Consider the following 11,565-nt stretch of genomic DNA (forward strand, 5'->3'; position numbering starts at 1 on the left):
ATCAATTCAATGGTTTGTTGGTTCACTCCCAAAAATGGAGTTGTTTAACTTGATTCTCTCTCTCTCTCTCTCTATATATATATATATATATATATATATATATATATATATATATATATATATATATATATATATATATATAAGTTCTTTTGAGAACTCATATATATTTGGAGTTGTCATACGTGCTTCTTCGATGAGGTCCATTGTGTTCACAAACTGTCGTATACTACAGACATCGTAACGTGGAGGATTTGTATATTATACAATGCTAGTTATCTTCGCTCCTCGATTGCAGAAGGCGGTACATGGATTTCTAGTATTACCATTCGTTGTTTCGTACGTTGATAATCACAAATGAACTATAATGCAGTCGTATCAACAAGATGTCATTTCTCTTCTTCAAGACGTAGTATATCATATTCTATTGGCAACTCATCCTCATCGATCGAGTCACTGGATGTTTGAGACTGGATTTTTTTTAAATATATTAACATACATATTAAAAACAACTTGCATAAACGTATCCAGTAATAAAACCAACTTGTTGAAGCATAACCATAAAAAATACAATGACATTGCAACTAGTCTATAATAACCGGTTTGTCTGAACTTGCTTTGGTCCCATCTTTAAGAGTTTTATATGCTTTTAATTTAAGCTTTAACACCCTTTCTAATTTCTTTTTTTATTTTATATGCGCCTTTGCTGGTTTATTTTTTTATTTTAATTTCTAAATCAACATCCTAGTTTGTTATCTGGAAAAAAATTCCAACAACATTTTAATACACATTAGCATAAAACCAACATTAAAAAAATTAATCGCTTTTACCTTTATCGAGCTCACTTTTGAAACATCCATGCAAATCCGTCTTTGGACTAACAGGGGTTATTAAACAATGTCATACACCAAAAATAATCAGTTTTCATTCTAGCTTGTCATTCCGGAACATCATTCTAGATTAAGTACTTGGTATATCGGAATAAGTTATTCGTATTCCGGACGTACAACATCATTCCAGATTCTCTAGAAAACATAGTTTCGGACTAAAAAATGATCCTAAACAAACTCTAAGCTATATAAATGCACCTTCTATATGTACAATACAAAAAACAAACAAAAAAGGACATTCCAGACTCATTCTTTGTATTCTGGAATAAATTCTTCGTATTCCGGACCTACATGATCATTCCAGATTCTCTAAAAAATACAGTTCTTGACTAAAAAAATGGTCCTAAACACACTCTAAGCTACTTAAATGCACCTTTTATATGTACAACAAAAAAACATAAAAATGGACCTTACAGAGTCGTTCAGCTTATTTCGGGGTGTTCAACGCATTTCAGAATATGTATACTTGTGTGAAAGCTCTAATGCATGTAACTTAGAGAGTACAACTCACTTGGTTTGAAGAATGCATGCTGGAAAGTAGGTCTGAAATGCGGGGAAAACGACCTTCAGAAAGTTCACAATCCGGAATGTGTATTTCAGATTTTATGTGTGGGAACCATATATATATAGCACTGGGCTACAAAATTGGGCTTGGGCCCGTTATTCCCATTCCAGACCAAGTGGTTACTTTTCAAAAAAAAAAAGTTGGTTAGTTTTGTTAACTTCAACTCAAAATGTGGTTAGTTTACTCAATTTACTTAGTTTTTATCATTAAACTTGATGTTCAACGTCCCCTCCAAGGAATCAAAGTCAACACTCCTTAGTATGCTGTTGACCACCCTATTTCACTCCAAACAAACTCCACCTCGATCCCAATCCATCAAATCAACTAATATGTATTACTTTTTCCTCTATTGTGTGCTAGAAATTAAAGTTGAATTTATTTGTTTTCTCCTTTAATAACCCACCTCTTAATCAGTGAAGAATTACAACTATCTTAAGACATTATTCATTTTGAAAATTTATTTGTATTGTTTAAAAATGAAGTTGGATGGACCATATGGCTTTTTACTTATAACATAATATTGTTGTATTGTTTAAAAATAAAGGACAAACAGAGGTAAACAAAAGTAATACTCTCACAAAGAAAAAGAAAAGTCAAGGGAAAAAAGATCAGCATCAACAACATATAGCAACACCATATAACAGTCAATGAAGAGAACCAGAAAATAAAAGCAGGGGAAATACAGTTCACCCAAAAAACATAAAGGTAGGCAGCAAACACCAAAGAGCAATAGAAACATAAGACACACCAAAGAGCAACCAAGGCATCAACAAAACATGACATCCACCAGGGGTATAGATGTCAAAACGCTAGAGAAACCCAAAAATCTTATTAGAAAATTTTACCATGTTTGATACCTATTAGAAAAATAATACCAAGTATGAATCCTAAACTCATTTCTAGTCAAGATACTTATTAGAAAAACTTACTTGGTATGATGTGAATTTATGCTTCATAAAGGGTAAATGTGTCCAAAAGGACATTAATCATTTTCTAGCATGCTACAGTCAAAGCTTCCAAGATTTGTATGTATGTAGTGTATGTCATTATCAAATCAAGACAACAAGAAACAAACAAGCTTACACATACCTTAAATGAAGAACCTGGTTTTGAAGGTTTCAGTCAAACAAATAGGAAAAAAAAACAATGCATCAGTTAAATGCATACGATTTTTTTTTAATTTTACTTCAAAGTAATAAGCTTTTAATCTCTGTAATCGAACAATAATTTAGTAATTAGTTTGTTGGTTCTTTTCTTTAATTGCGAGGACCGAAAGAAATTCATCAAAAAAGCAATCAAGTCAATGGTTCGTTGGTTCACTCCCAAAAATGGAGTTGTTGAACTTGATTATATATATATATATATATATATATATATATATATATATATATATATATATATATATATATATATAAATTCTTTTGAGAACTCATATATTTGCGAGAACTCAAGAACTAATTTATGAGCGTTAAATTACATTATCTTTAATTTTTCTTAAATAAGGTTAGAATTATCCTTTTATCTTTTTAAATAAAAAAAATTGATTTTAATTTTTAAATCATCTATCCATTCGGAGAGAATTAGGTTATATTATTCTTTATGTTCATATTCATCGTAGTTTCTGAAATTCATTCAACGATTCATCGAACCATTCGATGAATCGATTTTCTTCTTAGAATCTTCTTATTTTCCTTTCAAATTATCTACATTGATCTTGAATCGTAATGTTTTGATTTCTTATTCAACATTGGCGTTATTGATTTTGCAATTCAGTACTGCGATCGGGTTTTAGGTCGGGTTTTAGGTAAGGGTTTTTACTTAGGGTTTAGGGTTCCATTGATCATATTTACTATTATTCTTTTCAAATCATTTGTTTCCAGTTTAACACTTTTATTGATTATTGTATTGTTCATCAATTATTGTAATGTTTTTCGTTATGTTTGATTTTTTCATTGATTTGACTCAATTTTCATCGTTTTTGAATTTTTCAACACTCATCAATGGATTCCAACTTTTCTGTTTCTGGAAATGCTAATAATGAAGTTATTATTGCATCTAAAAATTTATTTTATATGTTATTCTTTAATTAATTATTATGTGTTTGTTACAAAAATATGTTTACTTCGTCTATGCTTGAAGATGTTTTTGTTTTTTATCAAAGGTATTTTTTCTTTAATTAAAGTTATAAATGATTAAAAAATTGATTTGGGATGGTGCTCCTTTCAATGATAATCAACAGTTTTCCATTGTAAAATGTTTTCAGAAGGGTGGGCAAAGTCATAATTTTAAATAGAGTGCGGATGGAAGGCTTTAGACTTGAAAAGATTAAATAAGTATACAGACTGCGAATAGAAATGAAAGGATGTGTTTAGTAATATTGATAGTTGTTGATTGTTATCAAAAGCATTGATCAATACTATTTTGCACAGTATATTCAGAAGTTTTAACTAAGTGCGGATGGAAGGTTTTAGACTTGAAAAGATTAAATAATTAAGTAAATTACACGAATGGTCCCTATGGTTTAGTGTAATTTGCGCATCTGGTCCCTAACTTCTTTTTTTAACTCGGAAGATCCCTATTGTTTGTTTTTGTTACGCGCTTGGCCCCTATCTTACCTAAAAAGACTATTTTCGCCTTGATTTTTTAATTTATATTAAATAAACATACCCCCAAACCGACCCCTCACCTTACCTTACCTACCCCATCATTTTTTCCTATTTAAATAATAGTCTTTTAGGTAAGACAGGGACCAAGCGCGTAACAAAAACAAATAGTAAGGACCAAGCGCGTAACAACACAAACAGTAGGGACCTTCCGAGTTAAAAAAATAAGTTAGGGACCAAGCGCGCAAATTACCCCAAACCATAGGGACTATTCGTGTAATTTACTCTAAATAATTATATAAACTTCAAAAAGAAAGAAATGATCATATGTGGTAATATTAATGACTATTGATTGAAATTACACTAGTTGATGTATAATTTCATTTTTGCATACACGAAGTTTTTGTTTTTTTATTTTCATATATGTGCAGATATGCGTATTTTATATATCTAGTTGATTTTTTTTCTTATTTTAATGTTATAGATAATTCTTCTGCTGGGAATGGTTTCTTTTCTTATGGCAATGAAGAGGATGAGTAGACATAACTTCTCCAATTCATCAAATAAAGTTAATGTTGGTGATTTTTTTTCAAGACATGGAACAAGATGAGCATACTTCAACAAACAATTTAAGTCATTCTATAGATGAATTTGATGCTAGTGATCGTTTTTTATTCAACCACAAGATTATAATTAGAATATTACAACCATTGAATTGGAAGGTCATTACAAAAAAAAATTATGCAAATGTTAATTAAATTTCTTATACTTTATATTAATATATTGTTATTTATATTCTCAAATCATCTTTCCTCCTTTGAAGTGAGATCTCATAGCGACACAAATGTAGTTTTTTTGGATTCCTAAAGTCGATAAATTATTTGAGCCCATTCTACATTTTGAACTTGATTCTTTGGATATGAGAGTTGAGATGTATACCAAATATGCTGAAAAAGCAAGGTTTGATTGTAGATTGGGAGGGGAGAAACTTGAGAAAAGAGTTTTAACTTATAGGTAAGTATATTGCAATAGATATGGTAGTGCAAAGAAACAAAATGTTGACATGTTGAAAGGTGAAAAAGTGAAAAAAGAAAGAAAGAGATATAGCCGAATGGTTCAGTGTCCAACCAAAATTGGTTTTTAGGTGGTTAAAGGCGCTAGTAATTTTTTTGACATTTTTTGTAGAGCATAATCATGAATTATATACAAATCATACGGTTCACATGTCACACTCTAATAGACAACTAGATTATTTTTATAAAACTGATATCTACAATTTAAACTCTTCAAACCTTGGGACTACTAAATCGCAGGTTGTGATGTCTACTTTAAAGGGTGTGACAACCCGATACTTTCTAGTCAACAAAAGTCAAAATCGATAAATAAAATTTCAAGTTTTGTTTCATTTCGTTAAGTTCGTAAGGGTTAGAAAATAATTTATTATATATAGATAATGTTTATATATGTTTTCGGAACCAAAAACACTCGAAAAACCCAAGATTTTGCCCTCGAAACAGCAAAACTCGTTCAGCAACCCGTTTCGGCCGAAAACCTTCGGGCCGAAAATAGATTTCGGCCGAAAACCCTCCTTCGGACGAAAACCAAACCGTATATATATATATATATATATATATATATATATATATATATATATATATATATTTCCTTCGAAAACTTGATCATTTCTCACCATTTACACCCGAAAACACTCTCATTTTGCTCCAAAGGATCATCCAAGAACATTCAAACTTTCAAGAGAAAACCTTCAAATCTTCATATTTTCACCAAGAACACCAAGAACAACCTTCATATCTTCAAGTGACCGAAAACAGCCCAGGACCGAAAACTGTGTTCGGCCGAGAACCATTTTCGGCCGAGAACCCACTGGAACCGAAAACTCTTCTTTTTCGTATACCATTTTCGGTAACTATTCCTAGCACAAAAACAAGTGTTTCTAACACTTTAATGAATGGTTTTACTAATTTAGATACAATTGTGTGTTTAAATATTATTAGGATACTATAAATTCCACGTACATCAACTCGAGGGTCATCTTTCCAGTCTCGCTGTCCAGCACGCACACTATAATAACTGTGAGTTCATATCCCTACATTTTTTAACGCTTTTAATATTTTTAGGGGGGGATAAAAGTAAAACACAAGGACTATTGTGTTTATACAAATATTTTTAAATATTTTAAAACTTTTGCGATTGTTTCATAACGAGTATTCGCTACACTTCTAAAATATTTTTTATATTTAACCCTTTTGTAATATGTTGAGCATAAGGGTATTTTACTTTTATAGAAGTAAATTGCAAACATTTTCAGTACATAACAGAAGATTACGAATAAAGTATAATTGGTATAGTTTGGGATTAACTACGTTACTTTGCTAAGGATAATGCACAGAAACAAAACGATTATTCAAACTATAATAGGTATAGTTTGGGAAATACTACTCTATTTCACTACTACAAGGATACAATACTAAAATAATTATGTAAGTATAATTGTTTTACATTACAAGGTAATATATACAGTTACAATTACAAGAGAACACTATAACACTACACGTAAACTAGTTAATACAGGGTTGTGAGGCACTACTTCGGGTACCCACCAGGGTACAGGTTGAGGTCCTATAAATTATAACCAGAGTCTCCGGGTTGGAGAGCGTGAGGTTTGTGTATAGCTCTATACGGGACTGACAATCCCACACCCAAACTGCTAGCTACAGTTAGGCAGGCATACCTGGGGGTGACAAATGTCATATTACTGACACCTGAAGAACGGCGTATAGGTCACTAGGTCATATTAGCATGGTTATATGAAACTCACAACAGTATAACTAAAACATTTGTTTACGGGATTAACACTACTTCAATGGTTTTATTTTCATCTATAAAACTATGGTACACTACTTTACACTACAGTTGGTAATAATCAGGCATTCATACATGGTTTTTATACAAATACTAATACAATACACTATTTTCACTACAACTGGTGGTATCCAGATATACATACAAAGACTTTCATACAAATATAGATACAATACTCTGTTTTCAAACATAAGGTACACTAATACAGTATACAAAGACAAGGAACCCACATGACTACATTATATTCACTATAGAAAATATTGGATTTTCTTGAGTAACACGCTAGCATTTTTAAAGTTCAAAGACAAGTTTTCCATCACTAAAACATACTTATGAACTCACCAACTTAAATGTTGATACACTTTTAAAATCACTTGTATTCTCAGGGAATCAGTAGACAAGTACACTCGCAGGATTTTGAGAAGACGGAGCCTTTTAGAGTCGCGTCTTTTATACTTTTACTATACTTTTGATGTCATACAAACTATGTTATGAACAGATGTAAATACTATGTTTTATCATGTAATGGTTGTGTTTGCTTTGATTACTGTTATACAATTGTTGTGATACTGTACATGACGTCCTCCACCCCCGAACATTTCCGCCGTTCCGGTTTGGGGGTGTGACAAAGGGTGGACATCGTTCTTTACGTCCACAGACTTTAGACTATAAATTTTTTACAGGGGACTTAAAGTGCTATATTGGAGAAAGCGATGCTAGTATGTCTGTTAAGTTGATGGAACTTCGGAAAAAAGACATACCTAATGTCTCATTTGATTATATGGTAAAAGATAATCAGTTTAGGGGTGCGTGTTGCACTGATGTAATTTCAAAGCATAATTACACTGAATTCTCGGATGTTGTTTCTTTTGATGTCACTTTCAAAAAAACAAGTAAGATAATAGTTTATATTTATAATTAGATGTATCTTATTTTATTTTATTTTATTTTATTTTATTCTTTATTTTTAATTTAAATTTATTTTTTTAGGTATAGTTTGGTATTTGTTTCTTTTACTGGTATTGACAACCATAAAAGATGTGTTACATTTGGTGTTGGTATTCTTGCAAAAGAAACTATGGATTATTACTCATGGCTACTAAAAACTTTATTTCTTCGTTTAGAAAACAATCTCCTATAGTTTCCACAGATCAAGATGATGCTATGGCAAAAGTTATGAAAATTGTTTTTATGCAGTCAACCCATTGGTTGTGTATGTGGCACATTGGGAAGAAGTTAGAAGATAAGGTAATTTATGTATATGACGCTTCTTTTATTTATATATATTAGTGTCTAAAATGTGCATTTGTGCATTTATTTCATTGTTTGTATGAAACAACATGTTAAATGTGCATATATGTTTTTTCGTGTTTTTATATGTTCTTAAATTTTAAATTTTTATATGTACACTTATTTTATTATAAATTTAATAAGTAGTTTTTTTGTTTTTTTTCATACATGTTTCTAAACAGATATTGACTGAAACTGATTTCCAGAAAAAAGTATCAACATTTAATTTGGAATCAGTGCATTGATCCTGAGGTTTTTAAAAATGATTGGAACTCTTTTATTAGTGAGTTTTATTTAGAAGATAACAAATGGATGAAGCAGATGTTTTTAATTCGTGAGCGATGGATTCCTGCTTTTTTCAAAGACATTTCATTATATGGTCTTATGAGGACAACTTATAGATCTGAGAGTGAAAATTCTTTTTTTTTCGGAATATTATGTCCAAAATAGCCCCTTGTCTTCTTTTATGGTAAAGTTTAATGTTGAAATGGACTTACAATGTAATACACAAATTTCCAATAATTTTGATTGCTCGAAGAAAGCTCTTGTTCTTGATACATCTCTTCCATTAGAACATCAAGCAATAAAGTTTTATACGAAAAATATATTTTCCATCGTTCAAAATGAATTATATGATTCTATCTACTCATGCTCACCTAGTACAGTTTCTATTGTTGAAGGGCATGATGTTTATGTAGTTTCAGAGCAATCATTGGGTGAATATGGTGAGAAATCGAAGTGTGTATTTCAAGCAATTTTCAAAACTCGATCATAATCGAAATGTAAAGGAGGTTGAATTCTACATATAGATTCTCTTTATACTTTCAAATATATTTATAATATTATAAATAAATATATTTCATTTTTTTGTTATTAAACATATATGCATATATACATTTATGTGCATATACGAACATTAATGTGTACTTTTTTCATTTGTTTTGAATAATTTTTAAAATTTGATACTATTAGGAATAAAATCCTCTTAGATCGATTAGATTCTAACAAGTAAAGTATTAGCAAGATATAAAAACAAGAACACAAGATGGATCAACTGGTGTCAAATGATTAAAAGACATAACCTCAGAAGAACTCTATAAAGAATTGCTACTGTAGAGGCGTGCTAGGGTTACAGAGAAAGATCAATATCAACATTTAACAACTACGGTGCATGCATGCACTATAAATACTATAACCCTAATAATAAATACGGTTGGACAAGCCCAAACCGTGTACATAATGGACTAAATAAACGGCCCAATGACGCAATCTATTATACCCAACAATCTCCCCCTTTGCGTCAATTGAGGCCCGAACCCTTCATCCTTGGATTCGTTTCTGCACTTCATACACCTTCGGAATCATAACATAAATCACTTGGCAAACTTCAATGTACCATATAACCATATCTGAGAAGCACTTGATATCATCTTTCTTGTTGCCTTTGAACTTGCTCACATGCTCCAAAATAAACTCAAGGAAGGTTGTGGTATAGAGATGCTTATCAGAAAGATAGAAGCATCCTTTATGAAAATATGCTCCAGTTCGTTCCCTAGCAGAATAAACCACGAACCAATCTCCACTGTAAAGTTTCCCTGGTTTCAACTTTTCAAAATCCTTAGGAGTTTCCTTAAGAACAGCCGAAGGCTTCTTTCGCATGATACCAATAACTTCAACATCCATCTCCCCAATCTCCTGAATATAGGACTGTATCACGTGCTTAAGATGAGACATGATAGGTTCATACTTTTCTTTGTCCTTCAGCAATATGTTGTAATGAACAAACCAGTCGTTTGGGTTAAGGCATGGAATATATGTAAGAGTAAACTCATAGCATTGGCTGGTTGAACCTCTTGCTACTTTGAACTTGGCGTTCGAAAAGCTATCAGTCTTGATCGGCCCTGTAACTTTCACACCGGTAATTTTGCTCAATGACCAGGTTTCGTATTGTGGCTTCATATGCTTTAGATAGAACGAGAAAAGCATATGATCCGCTCCGCTGTCTGCAATTGGAGCGTTCGCCACTTTAACAAAAGAACAAAATCTGAAGGCTTTTGTAGTAATTGGCAGATCCAGTTGGGAGTCTTGTGTGTTCTGAAGTTTAAACGAAACTACTGGTTCTAACCAATACTGGCTTGGAAGATCAACAACATCACGCTGGATTCGCTTTAGGGTCCACTTGGGGAACAAGATCTTTTTACTCTGAAGAGTAGCTTGTGCTTCTTTCTCAGCCCTTTCCTTTTCTTCGGCTTCACGGATAATTCGCTGGTGCTCATCCATTTCAGCTTCACAGACTTTCCACCTTTTTACTTCTTCTTCAGTAAGCTCTTCTTCCTCTTCATTATCAATAATTGGGTCGTCACAGAACAACTTTTCCTTGTCTTTAGGTTCCTTCTTGACAATAGGCTTGACAGGAGCTTTAGGTTCTTCCTTTTGTGATCCACCAGACACATTTTCTTTTCTTGATCCACCAGTCACACTTTCTCCCCCTTGTTTCAGATTAAAGGATTGATCAGAAACACCTTCAAGGCGGTGAAGCATGGCGAAGACTGGCTTTAACTTTTCCGTCATATGCTTACGCATAGTGATGGTGATCATAGAGTCCCTGGTCTCAATGATATCCGAGAGCATGCCAGTAACATCAGTTATACAACTTCGCATGACTGCCCTCTCAGATAACATATCATTGACCTGTTTCTCCGAAGCTTTCAGTTTGGTACCTAACATCTTGGCTTCTTCTGTCTTGAGAGCGAGAGAATCCTTGAGGGTACTTTCCTTTACAAGTTCATCTTTAAGCTGAGAAAGCTGAGATGACATAGTGGCTTGAAATGATTCATGATCAGATTTCAGACCAGTCTGAAGCTCTTGGAGTTTCGTCTTTTCAGTCTTGAAGAGAGATCCCAGACTCTTCAATGCTTCATTAGCTGATGTGGTGTTGGAATTGTAAGTGGTTTGAAAGTTCTCCATGAAAGCAGTGGTTTTTCCAATTAGTTTATCGACTTTTTCGGTCGTGGACTTGAAAACCTCAGCAGAATCGGTGACAACTTTATTCGATGTTTCAACAGAAGCGGAATGTTGTTTCATGATTCGCTCAAAGATAGACTCAACAACTGCTTTAGCATATGCGTCAGTAGAAGAAGCTTTGTTAGAGAGAAGCACCTGGTCAATCTTTTCATGGAGGGATTGTAGTTGCCCTTTCATTACTTGCACCTCATCTTCATTCTTAGTCCGCATTTGGAAGGGACTGTAAGTAAAATCCCCAAGATCTTCATCTTCGTCATTACAAAAGATCATATCTGGATCATCACGGTTAAGAGGGGAAATAGGAGGTGAAACA

This window comes from Lactuca virosa, chromosome 4 (assembly GCF_052849685.1).
Source record: "Lactuca virosa cultivar CGN04683 chromosome 4, Lactuca_virosa_CGN04683_v6, whole genome shotgun sequence".
NCBI classification, from domain to species: domain Eukaryota; kingdom Viridiplantae; phylum Streptophyta; class Magnoliopsida; order Asterales; family Asteraceae; genus Lactuca; species Lactuca virosa.